This window comes from Danio rerio, chromosome 12 (assembly GCF_052040795.2).
Source record: "Danio rerio strain M-AB ecotype USA chromosome 12, GRCz13ab, whole genome shotgun sequence".
NCBI lineage: Eukaryota > Metazoa > Chordata > Actinopteri > Cypriniformes > Danionidae > Danio > Danio rerio.
The window spans coordinates 2,291,582-2,313,274 of NC_141032.1; the positions used below are offsets into that span (position 1 = coordinate 2,291,582).

At 30.3% G+C, this 21,693-nt stretch overlaps 1 protein-coding gene and 1 long non-coding RNA gene across 5 annotated transcripts in view; one reads left to right on the forward strand and one right to left on the reverse strand.

Annotated features, from left to right (window-relative positions):
* The window catches only part of LOC147834363 (uncharacterized), a 332,733-nt gene extending 312,884 nt beyond the window's left edge, over window positions 1–19,849 (forward strand). For 3 of the 4 annotated variants that reach the window (XR_015503708.1, XR_015503710.1, XR_015503697.1), the window contains one exon: window positions 17,989–19,849. The gene's annotated coding sequence lies outside the window, so the exon portion shown is untranslated. Of the gene's footprint in view, window positions 1–11,775; window positions 13,947–17,988 lie in introns of those variants that run through there. The other variant, XR_015503701.1, reaches the window with a different exon arrangement.
* A 608-nt stretch (window positions 19,850–20,457) lies between these two features.
* Window positions 20,458–21,693, reverse strand: part of LOC147834365 (uncharacterized) — a 546,693-nt gene continuing 545,457 nt past the window's right edge. Inside the window, exon 8 of the long non-coding RNA XR_015503729.2 lies at window positions 20,458–21,341. This is a non-coding gene — a long non-coding RNA (uncharacterized LOC147834365). The remainder of the gene's footprint in view (window positions 21,342–21,693) is intronic.

Genomic DNA, 21,693 nt, shown 5'->3' on the forward strand with positions numbered 1-21,693 from the left:
TATAAAAATATGTAAACAAATAAAAACATGAATAAATAAATACACAAATAAATACATGCATAAATAAACAAATACACATAAATACATATACAAATACACACATACAAAAATACATACATAAATGCATACATAAATGCATACATACATAAATACATACAAAACTACATACATAAATACATACAAAATTACATACTTAACAGCATAAAAACATACATAAATACATACATAAAAGCATAAACACAAAAATAAATACATACATACATAAATACATAACAGCATAAATGCATATATACATAAATACATACATACATACATAAATACGTATATTAATACATACATAACAGCATAAATAAATACATGACAACATAAATGCATACATACATAAATACATACATACAAAAATAGATACGTAAAAGCACAAATACATGCATAAATACATAAATGTATACATAAATACAGACATACATACATGCATAAACAAATACATACATAAATACATACATAAAATACAATAATACATACATAATAGCATAAATGCATACATGCATAAATACATACATACGTAAATACATACATACATAAATATATACATACATACATATACACAAAAATACATACATGACAGCATAAAAACATACATACGTAAATACAAACATAAATACACGAATAAATACAGACATAAATACATACATAAATACAGATATAAGAACAAAAATACATACATAAAAACATACACAAATACATACATAACAGCATAAATAAATAAATACATACATAAATACAGAAATACATACTTAACAACATAAATACATACAATAAAACATACACAAATACATACATACCAGCATAAATACATACATAAATAAATACATACATAAATACATACAAATACATACATAAATACATAAATGCATACATACATAAATACATAGATAAATACATACATACATAAATGCATACATAAATGCATAAAAATACAAAATTGCATATAAATACATACATAACAGCATAAATACATAAATAAATAAATACAAACATAACAGCATAAATGCATACATACATAAATGGATACATAAATAAATACATAGATGCATAAATACAAACAAATAAATACACAAATAAATACACAAGTACATATATAAGTACATACATAAATACATACATAAAAATACATACATAAATGCATACAAAACAGCAAAAATACATACATAAATACATACATAACAGCATAAATACATACATACAAATACATAAATACATACATATGGGCATAAATGCATACATACATAAATATATTAATAAATACATACATACATAAATACAAACATAAAAGCACAAATAAATACATAAATAAATACATACATAAGTGCATACATAAATACATACATAAATAAATACATACATAAATGCATACATACATAATAACATACATACATACATAAATACATACATGCATAATTACAAACATAAATACATACACGAATAAATACATACATAAATGCATACATACATAAATACATGAGTACATATATAAATACATACAAAAAAATACATACATACAAACATAAATACATACAAAAATACATACATAACAGCATAAATACATACATAAATACATACATACATGAATACATACGTAAAAGCACAAATACATACATAAATACATACATAACAGCATAAATACATACATAAATACATACACAACAGCATAAATGCATACATAAATACATACATACATAAACACATGCAAAATACAGAAATACATACAGAAATAAATACATGCATACATACATAAATACATGAATACATACAAGAATAAATACATACATAAATGCATACATACATAAATACATAAGTACATACATAAATACATTCAGAAAAATACATACATAAATACATACAGATAAATACATACAAAAATACATACATAACAGCAAAATTACATACATAAATACATACATAACAGCATAATAACATACATAAATACATACATACATACATAAATACATACATAACAGCATAAATGCATACATACATAAATACATACACATATAAGTACATACATAAATAAAAACATACATTAATACATAAATACATACATAACAGCATAATAACATACATAAATACATACATACATATATACATAAATACATACATACATAAATACATACATAAATAAATACATACATAAATAAATACATAACAGCATAAATGCATACATACATAAATGCATACATAAATACATACACACATAAGTACATACATAAATACATCTATAAATACAAACATAAATAAAAACATACATTAATACATAAATACATACATAACAGCATAAATGCATACATAAATACATACATGAATGCATACATGCATAAATACATACACGAATAATTACATACATATATACATACATAAATACATATATAAAAATACATACAGAAATACATACAGAAATACATACATAACATACATAAAAACATACATAAATACATACATAACAGCATAAATGCATACAAACATAAATACATAGATAAATACATACATACATAAATCCATACATAAATGCATAAAAATACATACATAATAGCATAAATGCATACATAATTACATACATACATAAACACATACATAAGTACATACATAAATACATGCAAAATACAGAAATACATACAGAAATAAATACATACATAGATACATACATAACAGCATAAATGCATACATACATAAATACATGAATACATACAAGAATAAATACATACATAAATGCAAACATACATAATACATAAGTACATATATAAGTACATACATAAATACATACATAAAAATACATACATAAATAAATACATACAAACATAAATACATACATAACAGCATAAATACATACATAGATACATACATAACAGCATAAAGGCATACATAAATACATACATGAATACATACATGCATAAATACATACACGAATAATTACATACATATATACATACATAAATACATATATAAAAATACATACAGAAATACATACAGAAATACATACATAACATACATAAAAACATACATAAATACATACATAACAGCATAAATGCATACAAACATAAATACATAGATAAATACATACATACATAAATCCATACATAAATGCATAAAAATACAAAAATACATATAAATACATACATAATAGCATAAATGCATACATAATTACATACATACGTAAACACATACATAAGTACATACATAAATACATGCAAAATACAGAAATACATACAGAAATAAATACATACATAGATACATACATAACAGCATAAATGCATACATAAATACATACATGAATACATACATGCATAAATACATACACGAATAAATACATACATATATACATACATAAATACATATATAAAAATACATACATAAATACATACATAAATACAAACATAAATAAAAACATACATTAATACATAAATACATACATAACAGCATAAATGCATACATAAATATATACATGATTACATACATGCATAAATACATACACGAATAAATACATAGATATATACATACATACATAAATACATATATAAAAATACATACATAAATACATACAGAAATACATACATAACAATATAAATACATACATAAAAACATACACAAATACATACATAACAGCATAAATACATACATAAATAAATACATACATAAATACATAAATAAATACATACAAATACATACATAAATACATAAATGCATACAAACATAAAAACATAGATAAATACATACATACATACATAAATGCATACATAAATGCATAAAAATACAAAAATACATATAAATACATACATAATAGCATAAATGCAAACATAATTACATACATACATGAACACATACATAATTACATACATAAATACATGCAAAATACAGAAATACATACAGAAATAAATACATACATAAATGCATACATACATAAATACATGAATACATAAAAGAATAAATACATACATAAATGCAAACATACATAAATACATAAGTACATATATAAGTACATACATAAATACATACATAAAAATACATACATAAATAAATACATACAAACATAAATACATACATAACAGCATAAATACATACATAAATACATACATAACAGCATAAATGCATACATAAATACATACATAACAGCATAAATGCATACATACATAAATACATAATACATAAATACATCTATAAATACATAAATACATACATAAATAAAAACATACATAAACACATAAAAACATACATAACAGCATAAATGCATACATACAGAAATACATATATAAAAATACATACATAAATACATACAGAAATACATACATAACAACATAAATACATACATAAAAACATACACAAATACATACATAACATCATAAATACATAAATACATACAGAAATACATACATAACAGCATAAATACATACAAAAAAACATACACAAATACATACATAACAGCATAAATACATACATAAATACATAAATAAATACATACAAATACATACATAAATACATACATAACAACATAAATGCATACATACATAAATACATATATAAATACATAGATAAATACATACATACATACATAAATACATACATAAATGCCTAAAAATACAAAAATACATATAAATACATACAAAATAGCATAAATGCATACATAAATACACACAAGCAAAATACAGAAATACATACAGAAATAAATACATACATACATACATAAATACATGAATACATATAAGAATACATACATACATAAATGCATACATACATAAATACATAAGTACATATATAAGTACATACATAAAAATACATACATAAATACATACAGATAAATACATACAAAAATACATACATAACAGCAAAATTACATACATAAATACATACATAACAGCATAATAACATACATAAATACATACATAGATAAATACATACGCACATAAATACATACATAAATACATACATAACAGCATAAATGCATACATACATAAATGCATACACACATAAATACATACATAAATACATCTATAAATACATACATAAATAAAAACATATATTAATACATAAACACATACATAACAGCATAAATGCATACATAAATACATACATGCATAAATACATACACGAATAAATACATACATATATACATACATAAATACATATATAAAAATACATACATAAATACATACATAAATACATACAAATACATACATATATACATACATAAATACATACATAAATACATAAATAAATACATACATAAATACATACATAAATACATACATAACAGCATAAATGCATACATACATAAATGCATACATAAATACATACACACATAAATACATCTATAAATACATACTTAAATAAAAACATACATTAATACATAAATACATACATAACAGCATAAATGCAAACAAAAATACATACATGAATACATACATGCATAAATACATACACGAATAAATACATACATATATACATACATAAATACATATATAAAAATACATACATAAATACATATAGAAATACATACATAACAATATAAATACATACATAAAAACATACACAAATACATACATAACAGCATAAATACATACATAAATAAATACATACATAAATACATAAATAAATACATACAAACACATACATAAATACATACATAAGAGCATAAATGCATAAAAATACAAAAATACATATAAATACATACATAATAGCATAAATGCATACATAATTACATACATACATAAACACATACATAATTACATACATAAATACATGCAAAATACAGAAATAAATACTTACATAAATGCATACATACATAAATACATGAATACATACAAGAATAAATACATACATAAATGCATACATACATAAATACATAAGTACATATATAAGTACATGCATAAATACATACAAAAATACATACATAACATAACAGCATAAATACATACATACATAAATACATAACAGCATAAATACATACATACATACATACATAAATACATACATAACAGCATAAATACATACATAAATACATATATAAAAATACATACATAAATTAATACATGCATAAATACATAAATGCATACAAAAATACATACATAACAACATAAATACATACATAAAAACATACACAAATACATACATAACAGCATAAATACATAAATACATACATAACAGCATAAATGCATACATAACTGCATAAAAATACATAAATACATACATAATAGCATAAATGCATACATAAATACATTCATGAATAAATAAATACATAATTACACACATAAATACATTCAAAATACAGAAATACATACAGAAATACAGAAATAAATACATACATAAATACAAACACGAATAAAAACAAACATAAATACATACATACATAAATATATAAGTACATATACAAGTACATACATAAATACATACATAAAAATACATACATAAATAAATACATACAAACATAAATACATACAAAAATACATACATAACATAACAGCATAAATACATACATACATAAATACATACGTAAAAGCACAAATACATACATAAATACATATATAAATACATACATAAAAACATACACGCATAAATAGATACACAAATAAATACATACATAACAGCATAAATGCATACATACATAAATACATATATAAATACATACATAAATACATACACGAATAAATACATACATAAATGCATACGTAAAAGCACAAATACATACATAAATACATACATAAATAAATACATACATGAATACATAAATACATACATAACAGCATAAATGCATACATAAATAAATACATACATAAATGCATACATAAATACATACATAAATACATACATGCATAAATACATACATGAATAAATACATACATAAATACAGACATAAAAATACATACAAAAATAAATACATGCAAACATAAATACATAAATACACACAAAAATACATACATAACAGCATAAATACATACATACATAAATACATACATGCAAATACATACATAAATACATAAATACATACATGCATAAATACATACACGAATAAATACATACATAAATACATACATAAATACATACATAAATAAATGCATAGATAAATACATGCAAACATAAATACATACAAAAATACATACATAACAGCATAAATAAATACATAAAAACATACAAAAATACATACATAACAGCATAAATACATACATAAATACATACATACATACATAAATACATACATACATAAATACATACATGCAAATACATACATAAATACATAAATACATACATAACGGCATAAATGCATACATACATTAATACATAGATAAATACATACATAAATAAATGCATACATAAATGCATAGAAATACAGAAAATACATACATAAATAAATACATACACAAATACATACATAATTACAAACATGGGTACATAAATACACAAATAAATACACTAATAAATACATACATAAAAATAAATACATAAATAATTACATACATAAATACAAACAAAAATACATACATAATAGCATAAATACATACATACATTAATACATAGATAAATACATACATAAATACATACATACATAATTACATACATAAATTCATGCAAAATACATAAATACATACAGAAATAAATACATACATATATGCATACGTAAATACATACATAAATACATACACGAATAAATACATACATACATAAATACATAAGTACATACATAAGTGCATACATAAAAATACATACCTAAATAAATACATACATAAATACATACAAACATAAATACATACATAACAGCATAAATACATACATGCATACATACATACATACATACATACATACATACATACATACATACATACATACATACACAACAGCATAAATACATACATACATACATACATACATACATACACAACAGCATAAATACATACATACATACATACATACACGAATAAATACATACATACATAAATACATAAGTACATACATAAGTGCATACATAAAAATACATACATAAATAAATACATACATAAATAAATACATACATAAATACATACAAACATAAATACATACATAACAGCATAAATACATACATACATACATACATACATACATACATACATACATACATACATACATACATACAGAACAGCATACATACATACATACATACATACATACATACATACATACATACATACATACATACATACATACATACATACATAACAGCATAAATACATACATAAATACATAAATAAATACTTACATACATAACAGCATAAATATATACATAAATATATACGTTACAGCATAAATACATACATACAAACATACATAACAGCATAAATACAGACATAAATACATACATAAATACATAAATAAATAAATACTTATACATAACAGCATAAATATATACATAAATATATACATAACATTATAAATACATACATAAATACATACGTTACAGCATAAATACATACATACAAACATACATAACAGCATAAATACAGACATAAATACATCATAAATAAATACATGCATACACAAATAATTACATAACAGCATAAATACATAAAGAAATACATACATAAATACATACATACATACATAAATAAAAAAATACATACATGTATGAATCTTGTTTTCTGTCTGTGTTTTACTGAAAACATGACTCAATATAAATGTTGCAGGCAAGCATCCTCCAGCAGCAGGACACAGTCTTAATCTGCTGAAAGATGAGTTTCAGCACAGAGAAGATGAAAGATTCTGCTGTGTGTAAACAGACCTCATTGTGCTCAACAGGAGGAGGAGACGGCCTGCAGCCACAGGACACACTGACCCCTGCTGTAACCCCTGCACTGACCCCTGACCCCCAGATCACCTCTGTGAGGAAGAGATCGCAGCACGAGCCTCAGATCTACAAACACATGTTCAGATCCCAGCGTAAACACCTGAACATGATGATACCTTCAGTCTGTTAAAGGGATAGTTCGCCCTAACTTGATTTTAAGCGGATTAAACGAAATAATTAAGCTGTCCTCATTAAAAAACCTCAAGAGTTGTGTTATATCAGCTGAATTTAAATACGTAGTTTGAACTAGGGCTGAACAACATATCGTTAAGCATCGATAATGCAATGTGTGTAACTAGAGCTGGACGATATTGGATAAATCTAGCATTGCGATGTTTTTTTGCAATCTGTATTGCAATAGGAAAACAATTTCACCAGATGACCTAATATCTCTCTGTAATGTTAGATCGACTGGGATGATTCTGCAGTAGGAGTGCATCTCCATAAAATCTAATGAACAATCTATTTTAACTTATGCCGAGTTCAGACTGCATGATTTTCAAAGTAGTCGTGTCACAGATGTTTTCACACTGCTTGACTATCTGGGCTAGCGTTTCGTCGCTGCTTTGTTTACATTGCAAGATGGATCGGCGACAGGGACTTTCACATTGCATGACTTTACTATAGGAAGAATCGCCGACAACTTCGTCCAAACTACGTCTCACAGCAAAAACACGTAGTTTGTCTTTTGTTATTTACTAAATAATGAGAAAGAAGCCTTTAATGGGGTAGAAATGTGCATATTTGCTCACCTGGGTTTAAAGGGAATTAGCCATTTCTCCTCAACATTGATAATAAACTAATTTCTTTCTGTGTGAAACGTCAAACAGACACGGTTGCTCCTGAATCCTTTCAATAAAATAAATCATAGTTAAGGTTACAAATGGTACAATTTCTTATGCCTAAATGCCTTTACAATCATTATACAATCACAGGTATCAAATAATCATATATGAGCAATATCACACGAGTAGCAGCGCAATATGGCTGTATATAGTGCTACGAGTGTGATATTGCGTTTAAACAACAGCTTGACGGCATAATTGAGTATATAAAAACAAAATCAAACATGGAGAGTCTCAAAAACCCTTTTGTATGAGGAGCTACTTTCTTCCACCTTGGATTCAAATCATAAGCTGACAGTTAAACAGCTGAGCAAGCATCTTTTAATCTTTAGATCTGTAGTGTCTGCTTTTTGCTGGCTGTGTGTGGGCGGAGTAATACACAAAGGGTAAAGAGGCTGTACGGGTGCTGATATTACTTAAATATATCACGGCTATCAGCCAATCAGATTCTAGAACCAGACAGAACTGTTGTATAATTTAAAATACAAACTCAACACTGCATAAATCCTACGATGTGACTATTGCGAACAATCACATTATGATATTGATGCTGAAACGATATCTGGTGCAGCCCTAGTGTGTATCCAGTCGCATAAAATTTGATTATTTATGAAGATTAAAAGATAAATATATCATTAAATATTATTTATACAATAATGACCATGTTATGTTTCGTTTGATGATTCAATAATTGTACGTGAATGCTGTTAGACTGCCCTGTTGATTTACATTTTTATTTTGAATATTAATAGGATTAATGGGAGATGACCAGCTAAAACCAGCTTGACCAGCCTAGCCAAGTTTGGAGTCCAGCCAAAACCAGCTATATCCAGCTTAAACCAGGCTGGTCAAGCTGGTTTTAGCTGGATTTGGCTGGTCATTTTCCAGCCTGACCAGCTAAGACCAGGCTGGAAATGGCTGGAAACCAGCCTGGAAATGGCCAAAACCCCTCTAAAACCAGGCTGGTCAACCAGCTAAAACCAGCCAACCAGCCTAGGCTGGTTTAAGCTGGATTTTTCAGCAGGGTTATGTCATATTTTTATATGTTTGTAAAGGATTATATTTTATGCAGATGCACCACATACAAAAGGACTTAATCATCCCAATCGATCAAAATTAATAACACCTTTCCAAATAGAGACATTGAAATCAAACGGTCAGAATGTACACTCACCGGCCACTTTATTAGGTACACTTTTCCAACTGCTGCTCATTGCAAATTTCTTATCAGCCAATTAGGCGACAACAACCCGAGGCATGCAGACATGGTCAAGACGATGCATCAGAATGGGGAAGAAAGGGGATTTAAGTGACTTTGAATGTGGCATGGTTGTTGGTGCCAGAAGGACTGCACTGGGTATTTCAGAAACTGCTGATCTACTGGGATTTTCACGCACAACCTTCTCTAGGGTTTACAGAGAATGCTCCGACAAAGAGGAAATATCCAGTGGACGCAAATGCCTTGTTGATGTCAGAGGTCAGAGTGTTGTTGGTGACCATGTCCATCCCTTGACCACAGTATAAACATGTTCTGATGGCTACTTTGAGCAGGATAACACACGCCATAAAGCGTGAATCATCTCAGTCAGCACAATAATCACTATCCACATCACTTGAGCACTAAATAGTCACACACATACTGTACGTGACATTCCCCGCTTATCACTCCAGCCTATAAAACCCCTCACCAGCCCTAAATCAGTGTCTTGTTAAATGACAAAATGACTAGTCTCACAGTCAGTGTATCCTTAATAGAGTGAGTTATATTTACCCGCCTGTTCCTTGTGATCTCCAGTGTCTCCTCTTCCTAGTGTGATTCCCTCCTGGTTGTGTGTTGTCCGTGTTCCTCCATCTCCTCATTCTCCGGTTCCATTCCATCATCTGGCCCGCTGCTCATCACAGCTGCAATAGACTTTACCTGCTCATATCATTCCCTGTTCATGTGTCAAATAAACTGTTATTCACACTCACAGCTCTGGTCTTGTCCCCCCTCTCTGACAGTATGATTGATTTTCAAAAACAAAAAAGTACAAAAAAATAAATAAGTAAAATATGTTTATGCATCTCCAGGTTGGAGGAAAGTCCTTACCCCAGGTGGAGGAGTTCAAGTATCTTGGGGTTTTGTTTACGAGTGACGGAAGGATGGATCGTGAGATTGACAGGTGGATTGGTGCAGCGGCAACAGTAATGCAGTCGATGTATTGGTCCGTTGTGGTGAAGAAGAAGCTGAGCCGAAAGGAAAACCTCTGGATTTACCAGTCAGTCTACGTTCCTGCTTTCACCAATTGTCATGAGCTTTGGGTCATGACAGAAAGGACAAGATCTCGGATATAAGCAGGGTGGCAGGGTGCACCCTTATAACATCTGTCTGACTGAATGAATGAATGAAATATGCTGTTTTACACCAAGGCAACCCGGGGTGCTGAAATATAATGGGCTAAACTGGCATGGGGCAGGTTAAAAAGACCAGAAGACAGACAGTCCAACACATAATGCACATTTTCAAAGCAAAATATCATTATTCTAGCATTACTTTTCAGAATGTTCACAGCATATTATGGCATTTTTATGCTTTAGAAGAGTCAAAAACGTACATACAGCACCTTTATAAGATAAATAGATAAAGAATGGTTGTCTGTTGTTCATAAACATATGGTAAAGTACATGCTTTACAAACATTTATCATGAATAAACTAATAAATCAAGTAACTGTGGTGGTTTACAAAACATTCCCATTTTAGAGTACTGCTTAAATACACAGTAAGATTTAGACTGAGATTGATTTAAACTGTTATGAAACAGCTGATATGGCTTATTATACAAGTCAACTCTATTGCTCTTAAATAATTCACTGAGACTGAATTCACGGAAAAATTTAATCAAACAGATAATATCTAACACTAATAATATCAGATCGACCACCAAAAAAAGCCCTAAATGTCATTTCAGAGCAATATGCTGAAATACACACAGCCTGTATTCATAGCTACGGAGAACTTCTAGAAGCAGATAAGCGCTTGTCTATTTCTCATAAATATTCTGTCACCCGCACGTTTGCAAAATATATTTAACACAATATTTTTCTTTTGGGAGTAAACCCGATTTTTTTTTTTCACTTCATTTAAATTTATAAGAATCAACCAAATGGAAATCTTTTTTTTTTTCTCTCGCTCTCTCCTTGGTGGGGGCAGTTTTATGGCTGCAAAAACAGAATTTGTGGTTTTCGACGGTTGAGGTTTGATGCAAAAGGCTGTGGAACCTTTTATGCAACCTGGCGTCCAGGAGCCTTAAATAAATATTTGGCTTTCCACCCTTTTGAGCCTTTTAGCCTCTGCTAAGGGAAAAGACTTGAGTTTGAGAGAGCGAGGGAGGAGAGGGGGGAAAAAAGAAAAAAAATCAAGGTCAAATGTCCTGCACGGGCCAGATGCCAGCTCTATTTCATAACTACTAACACACGCACGCGGCGCCCACCAGGAATAAAACACACGCACACATGCATACGAACACTGGACACGCTTTCTGTGCTGGAATCAGTATCGTATAGGGCAGATTGCAGATTAGATGAAGCACTGGTCACTTCAGTGTGAAACAGCCACTGTTTTATTGTTGTGCTCATGCATAGAGGAGCTATTAGATATGACTAAAGCCATGCATTGTCCCTGGAGTGTGTTTGGCTTCCATTGAGTCATTGGTGGCACTTTGAGGTGTTGTTGATTCATGAGTGATTTCAGATTACAGGCGACAGCGAGAGGAGAAAAAGCTTGTTGTTTAGCTGTAAGTCGCTCAAGTGTTTTTGGAGTAAATGAGGCATTTTTTTTTATGTAGTTGTAATAGTGTAGATGGACGCGTGTGTCGTAGGTCACGTTCACTTTTAAAAGTGTGTGTAATTTAGAGGCCCACACAGGACCGGAGCTCCACATGTTTCCACACTAGCCACAGCTACAGCTGCGTGATGTGGAACATGTTAGCTTTGCGAATTTTAGATTTCTTCACTAAAGTCACCGTTACATGAGTTTTTGTCTGGATCTAATGATTTGAATCTGATTGCTAGGTTAGCAAAATTATGTAGAAATCAAAACACAAAAGCAAAACAAAACTGAAAAACAAAATGCTAAAAAAAAACACACACAAAATTCAAAACAAAACCCAAAAGCAAAACTCAAAAAAAAACAACAACAACATTGCAAAAACAAAACCTTAAAAAAACACAAAATTCAAAACGAAACCCCAAAGCAAAACTCAAAAACAAAACAAACTACAAAAACAAAACCTAAAAACAAAATAAAATTTTAAACACAACCCAAAATGCAAAACAAAACACAATATTCAAAACAAAACCCAAAATTCTAAACACAAAAACAAAACAAAATGCTAAACAAAACACAAAAACAAAATGCAAAACACAAAATTCAAAACAAAACACAAAAACAAAACAAAACGCAAAACAAAACACAAAATTAAAAACAAAACACAAAAACAAAATGCAAAACACAAAATTCAAAACAAATCACAAAAACAAAACAAAATGCAAAACAAAACACAAAATTAAAAACAAAACCCCAAAACAAAACAAAATGCAAAATGCAAAAAATAAATCAAAAATCAAAACTGCAAAACAAAACCAAAAACAAACTAAATTCAAAACACTACCCAAACCGCAAAACAAAACCCAAAACAAAAACAAATTACAAAATACAAAACAAAACCCAAAACAAAAAAATGCAAAATATAAAACAAAACCGAAAAATCAAAACAAAATGCAAAAATAAAATGCAAAAACAAAACGCAAAATACAAAACAAAACACAAAAATCTAAACAAAATGCAAAAACAAATCAAAAATGCAAAGCAAAAAAAATTACAAACAAAACCCAAAACACAAAACAAAAAGTCGAGACCAAAAGCAAATCCAGAAACAAACAATAAAAATCATCCAATTCTGCCTGGGTCTCATCATTTTCATATATGAAGGGTAGAACAACGTTTTACATGTTTGGTTTTTTTAATGCAGAAAATGTATGTCTTATTTGATGCATCACATTTATATAATGTGTGTGTGTGTGTGTGTATATATATTGCTATATATTTATATATATATATATATATATATATATATATATATATATATAGAGCAATATATTAAATAATTTTTCTTTTTTACTTTTTAATCAAGTGCACCACCAATTAATATAGAATCCATTTGATGTGCATGAACAATAAACACTGAGAAACATTTCTCTGTCCAGCTGAAGATCGGCTTTTATCTGGTTAAAGTGAATGTTCACACATTTTTTTTTTTCTAAATCTGATGGTTTTTGATGTCTAAAGTTCTCCTCATCTGGGTTAGCAGGTCAAAGGTCGAGTCTAACCAGTCTCTCTCATCTCTTTACTGATAATGATCTCCTCAGCATGACTTTCTGTGCATTTAACATTAAGTTAATATTAACACTCATTTAAAGAGACTCAATTTCATCTATAAGCTTTTGTATATCATTAATTATTAATTAATTATTCAGTAGTGTTATTGATTTATATGCACAGACACGGATGAGAACAACAGTTGAGCAGGACAATGACGCCATTGTTTTCTATAGAGATGCTTTGTAGTTGAATTGAGTTTGTTTCATAATTAGACACTTTCAAGCGCTAAAATTGTAATTAAACTGAGATTAAATCAACAATGAGCTAAATAGAGAGTCTTTACAGCTCAATTCATTTATATGATCCTGACTGAGGAACTTTGCATCACTTTGAGGTCAATGTTTCGAAAGTTTGTCAGCTATTAAAATAATTTAATTTAGCCTGAATTTATTTAGTGTATGTATTATTATTATTATTATTATTATTATTATTATTATTATTATTATTATTTATTTATTTACATTTATATATTAGTTTGATGCTTATTAAATTAAATACAAAATTAAATTGAAATGTAATGAAATAGTTCACTGATAATATATAATTATATTTAAATGTTGCAAAGGTTGTATTATTTAAGCACAATTAAAAAGGTCAAATTGTGTTGCCTGTGAGCGCAGTTAAATTGTTAATGTCGCTTTTTGTTAATTCATTTCTTTTCAATGTTTTAATTAGCTCGTAGAAATTATTTAGCATAGGTTGCAAGTAAATATTTATCAAAGTTTGCCCACTAAACTAAACTTGAACTGGGGGAGAAGTTAAAAGCGCTCTTTTTCGGTTTATTTGGACCCACGAAATGGAGGAAAAACTAGTGGAGGTTTGACAGGACTCAGGAGCAACCGTGTCTGTTTGACGTTTCACACAGAAAGAAATTAGTTTATTATCAACGTTGAGGAGAAATGGCTAATTCCCTTTAAACCCTGGTGAGCAAACATGTACATTCTCTACCCAGTTACAGGCTTCTTTCTCATTATTTAGTAAATAACAAAAGACAAACTACGTGTTTTTGCTGTGAGACGTAGTTCGGACGAAGTTGTCGGCGATTCTTCCTATAGTAAAGTCATGCAATGTGAGAGTCCCTGTCGCCGATCCATCTTGCAATGTAAACAAAGCAGCGTCGAAACGCTAGCCCAGATAGTCATGCAGTGTGAAAACATCTGTGACACGACTACTTTGAAAATCATGCAGTCTGAACTCGGCATAACGCGCTCTGCGCTGGACAATAGACCGGCTTTGTTCTGGTCTATTGAAAAATCTATTATAGTTTCTCAAAATAGCAATGCGCCAGCAATGCGCCTCCCTTTTAAGACCAGAACTTCTATGGGCGCACATATAAGCACAAATGCATTTGCTATTTAAACAGCGTGCTGCAATACGTCAAAATGAATCTTGTGCCAAGCTGAAACTAGCAAACAACAATTGCGTCTCACCATGCGCCGGGTGTATGATAGGGCCCTTAATGTCTTCACTCCTAATGTCACTAGTTGACACACTCAATATTTAAAATACGTGGCTGAATTAGAATTAGTTTTTTTGATGGGGCAAGTAATTGTTGTTTTGTCTGCTGGGCCATTTAAAAAAAATCCTTAGCATTTAGGGCTGTATAAGTCTGAAATGTCTTTCGTGATGGTCTTAGAAAGGTCTTTAAAAAAGTCTTAAAGGGTCACGAAACACCAAAACACATTTTTTTGAGCTGTTGACAGTCCTATATGTGTCCCACACTGCTAAAAACACTATTAGGACACCTATATTTCACTAAAAAGTGTAAATTGGTTGTTTTTGCGTTATTTCAAGCAAATTCGTACTTCCTGTTTGCAACGAATTTTTGAAGATGCGTCACGGCGATGACATAATAGCCTGTATTCCAGCGTGCAGACTGGACGTCTGTGCCAGAGTGTGTCTTATTACGCTTACAGTGTGTTGCATTAATGCATGAGTAAGGCTTGGTTCAAACCAATCAGCGCGCTCTATTGTGCAACTTCATTAATATTCATTACTGTCACAGTGTAGACGGCAAAGACGCCATGTTGTGTTAGCACTAACAGTTACAACCAAAACTATAACCTCGTGTTGGATTTTGTGACCGGAATAACACACGCGGCTTTCTGACGCTACCTGCCATGTGTATCTAAGTTTCCGGGAAATGCTGAGTTTTTTTTCTCTCATTCGCCGTGCGGTATCAAACATTGCATGAAAAATACACGCTTAGAGCGGTTCCTCGAATCAAATATCTCGTTTGTCGGGAGGGACATGATTGAATTCCCTGAATGAAAGAGCCAAACTGCAGTTAAAGTCCACCATTTAATAATTTGGCAAATAATTCGACTACAGATGTTCATGTAAACACAGTCACATTGTCCGCTGTGGGTGTTGTGTTTTGACTCTGAAAGTCAGCGCGCCCAAATAGACACTCCCACACCAAGCCGCTTTTCTTCCTCCGACACTCCCCCCTAAACAGAGCTGGACACGCCCACTTTTCTGACTTTTTCCAAAGTAGAGGTGTGAAAACACCCTGCTGAAACGAGGGGGTTTCATGGCCCTTTAAAGTTGACTGGGTGAAACCTGCAGAAACCCTGGCTGCAAATTTTTACTTGTAGGTATTAATATGTACAAATGTGGACCTGTTAGGTACAATAGTGTACATTTTAAAATGGTTCCACCCCCGTGACAAGTTTTGTACCTTTACTTCTGAGAGTTTAAACCCACCTACTACCCTTATAATAATTAATGAGCAGCAATTTAGGATTATTTAACAAAGTAAATGTTAATGGCTTGTTAACAGTGGGAATTGTACTGTAAAATAAAGTGTGACTGAACTGGTTCACCTCTGCCTCTTAATCACTCTCTCTCTTCTCTCTTTCAGCGGAGTCTCATTTCTCATTAATGCCTTGCTGTAAATGTTCCTTAACGTTCATTTGAAGACGTATGATCATCCTCTCCAACAAGAGCCATGAGTCTGGCTGAAGAACGTCTGCTTTGTACCTGCAGGTCCGCGGCGGTGAGCCTGGAGACACTTGCATAACTGCAGATTTAAGAAGTCGTATTTATATCAGAGCTAAAAGCCTGTAAAAATGCCGCGGGGTAAGAAGCTCGGTCAGTCCGGCTCCTGACCATAAGGCGATTACCTCGATTTCCTATGCAAAACAGCAATAATTTTCCCTCCTGACGAAGCCACACAAACTAAGGTCAACAAACCCGCTGACCACTCTGACATCAGCAGCAAGGCCACCTGGAAGAGCAAACTATCAGCCGCATGCATCCTTCTGATCATCTCCTGCTCATTTGGAGCATTTGAATAAGTAAAAACACTTGCTTAATGTAAATTAAAATAGGCAAATGCTCTTTTTTTTTAAAAAGGTGCAGTATGTAGAATGGACAACCAGAGGTTGAAATAGGTATTGCAGTCCAAATTCAAAATATTCTATGTTTTTTATTGATTTAATTATTCATTTTCAGTGGTGGAAAGAGTACTGAAAAATCATACTTAAGTAAAAGTGCCATTACTTGCAAGTAGAGTAAAAGTATCTGCTTTAATTTTTACTCAAAGTATGAGTAAAAAGACCTTTTAAAAGTACTCAGGAGAAGTGATTGTTACACTGTAAAAAGTTTTTACATCTAATTTGTGGATGTGTGTAAACGTAATATTCTGTAGTGCAGTTAGTGATTGCCCAGCAGGCACACCACATCATAAGACGTTAATACTAGGTTAGATTTAGATTGTGAGGGTGAACAAAATTCAAGGTCTAGCCAACGTCTAAGGATGACATTATTTTGATGCCCAATAACATCATCAAATGACGTTGATATTTGGTTGATTTTAGATTGTGTTAGAAACTGACCAAAATCCAACCTCGAGCTAACATCTTAAACCAATATTGACGTCAAATACTGACATTTATTCGTCAGGTATGGCAACCAAAATCCAAACGTCTGATAGAAGTCATAGTGGTAATGACCACACAAAGTCAAGCTGTAACATCATTAGACGTTGATATTTGGTTGCTTTTAGGTTGAACATTGACGTTGTTGGCCTGATGTTGCATTCTGACATCAACCCGATTTTCATTTCCAAACAAAATGCCATGTCCCCATGACGTTGGGGTACAACATCAATCAATTTGTACCTGCTGGGCGATTAAGGCCATCATACAAGTAAACATTTGACATCTGTGACATGCATCTAAACAGAACCAAAAGGTTATTATTTATGATGCGATTTAACTTCTATGTGTGATTTGATTGGACAGGAATCACAGGACTGATTTTTCAAATCCCCATAGTCAAGAAAAAAAATGAAGTAGTGACTGTAAGTTGAAGGAAAGTAGGAGTAAAAGTACTGATACAGCACTGAAAACGTACTCAAGGGGAAGTAAAAGTGCACATATTTAAAACTATTTAGTAAATTACAATCTCTTACTTTACACCACTCTCAACACTGTATGCCCCTGCTCCACTCAAACTAATTTTGCTGCTTGTTCAAACTGCGTATTTAAAGTTTAAACAGCACAACTTGCTGACAGTACAATAGAGGTCTGCACAGGACAAATTTTTAGTCCCACTCCCGGCAAAGTTTTATTCTGCTCTTGCCGTATATTCAGCCTTTCTTCACCCGCTGCCCACTTAAAATTATTTTCGGCCCGACCCGATCGTTTCTGCTAAATTCAGATCTGATTTCCAAAATCTCACATTTAAATTGTTTACTACAAAAAGTAAGAGATAGCAGTAAAAAAAAAAAAAAAAACTTTTGGCAAGGATTGTAGGTTAAATGTCAGTTTTGTTTGCCCTTTTTGATGAGGCATGAGTTCCGCCTTAAACCTGAGCTTCCAGCCTTGCGACTACTAAAGGGTAAACTTTGAGGTATTATCAAATCGCGCATGCCATATATCAGGCTTGTCTGATGTGGGTTTCCTAATACAGAGTTTCTGCAAGGTCTTAAACGGTCTTAAAATGTTTAAAATCTTAAAATCCAAAATTTTAGGTCTTGAAATATTGTGTTGTAGGTCTTAAGCAATTTTCCTTTGTTCATGTATTGCTACCAAATCTGGCCAAAATAAATACAATCATCAACAATCATCTCAATAAAATGTTAAACTTTTTATTTAAAAAAGGTAACTTTCAACTTTATTTATCATAATGGTTTAATTGTTTCCTTACACTCACATTTGTTTAAAAGTTCTCCATATATTTACTGCTGTGGACACTGACCTGGACAGATTGCTGTGCATAAATGTGATTTATTATAGTTTTTAAAACTTTTAAAACATTTCTTGATTTTTATTTTAAAGAAAGTTTATGATGTATATATATATATATTCTTTTTTTTTTTTTTTTTGGTAGGGCAAATAAAAATCTTTTCCATCTAGGCCATTTGAAAAATGTCTTAGCCTTTTACCCTTTATGGGTCTAAAATTACATTCATAATGGTTTTGAAAATGTCCTAAAAGTTCTTAAATTTAACTCTGTGAAACCTGCAGAAACCCTGCTAACACTAAACTAACTGTTTTCTAATGCAAGCTGAACATCCTTCAAGGACAGCACATCTTTACTTTGCTCTGCCATGGTAAATCTGATTGAGGATCATTATGTAGATGATGCGTGCACAGACAAAGCAAATAAAAAGCACCTGCAGAAAGCACCGGTCATGCACTCATCAATAAGAATGAAGAAATCACAGATATGCTGTTCTGAAATAATGTCGAGACTCGGGAGCTCTATTTTGTTAGAAAGCTCGCTCTTGTTCAAATTACACCAGAGTTACCGACTGCTACCACATTTTTTTCAGAAATGTATTCCCGCGCCACAAGAAATCTGGTCGGGTCCTGCAGGAATGCAGACCTCTACAACACAACAACTACATTTACATTTAGTCATTTAGCAGACGCTTTTATCCAACTACTTTTTTAGGCTGAAACAACACAGTTCATGAGATATTTTTGGGGACACATTCATTGTTTTATGTTCGATCTTTCTCAATGTGTTACGTTAACTTAATGTGTGTTTTGATAATATAAATAAATGGTTTGGAACTCTGCATTAGTCCTCAAATTGCTGAACACGATGACAACAACAGGAGGGTATTTAAAAGCATAGTTCAGCCAAAAACGAAAATTTCCTGAAAATTTACTCACCCAAAGGTCACCCAAAATGTAGCTAACTTCCTTTCTTCAGTCGAACAATAAAGGAAATGTTGAGCTGAAAGTGTAGTTCTTGGCATACCTGACATACAGCACAATGATTAGCTAAAAACGATAGAATACATAACAAACATTAGAACATACTGACAATAAAATAAAAAGGCTAAAATCAATGAAATAACAGAAATAAATCAATTTATAATATTTTGTTCGCCGTTAAATACTGATTAAAGTTACTATAGGTATTTAGTGAAGTTTGATAACAGAGGTGTCACTTTAAGAAAGCTCAGATCTATAGGCTAATGAAAGCATTCGACTACTTTAGTAACTGTTTATGCTCCTTTAAGATAATTTTAGTGAATTAGAGTGAATGCAGACATTTTTTATTAATTTCAATGTACTTTCAAGCCAAAATAAAGCGAAAGCACAATACT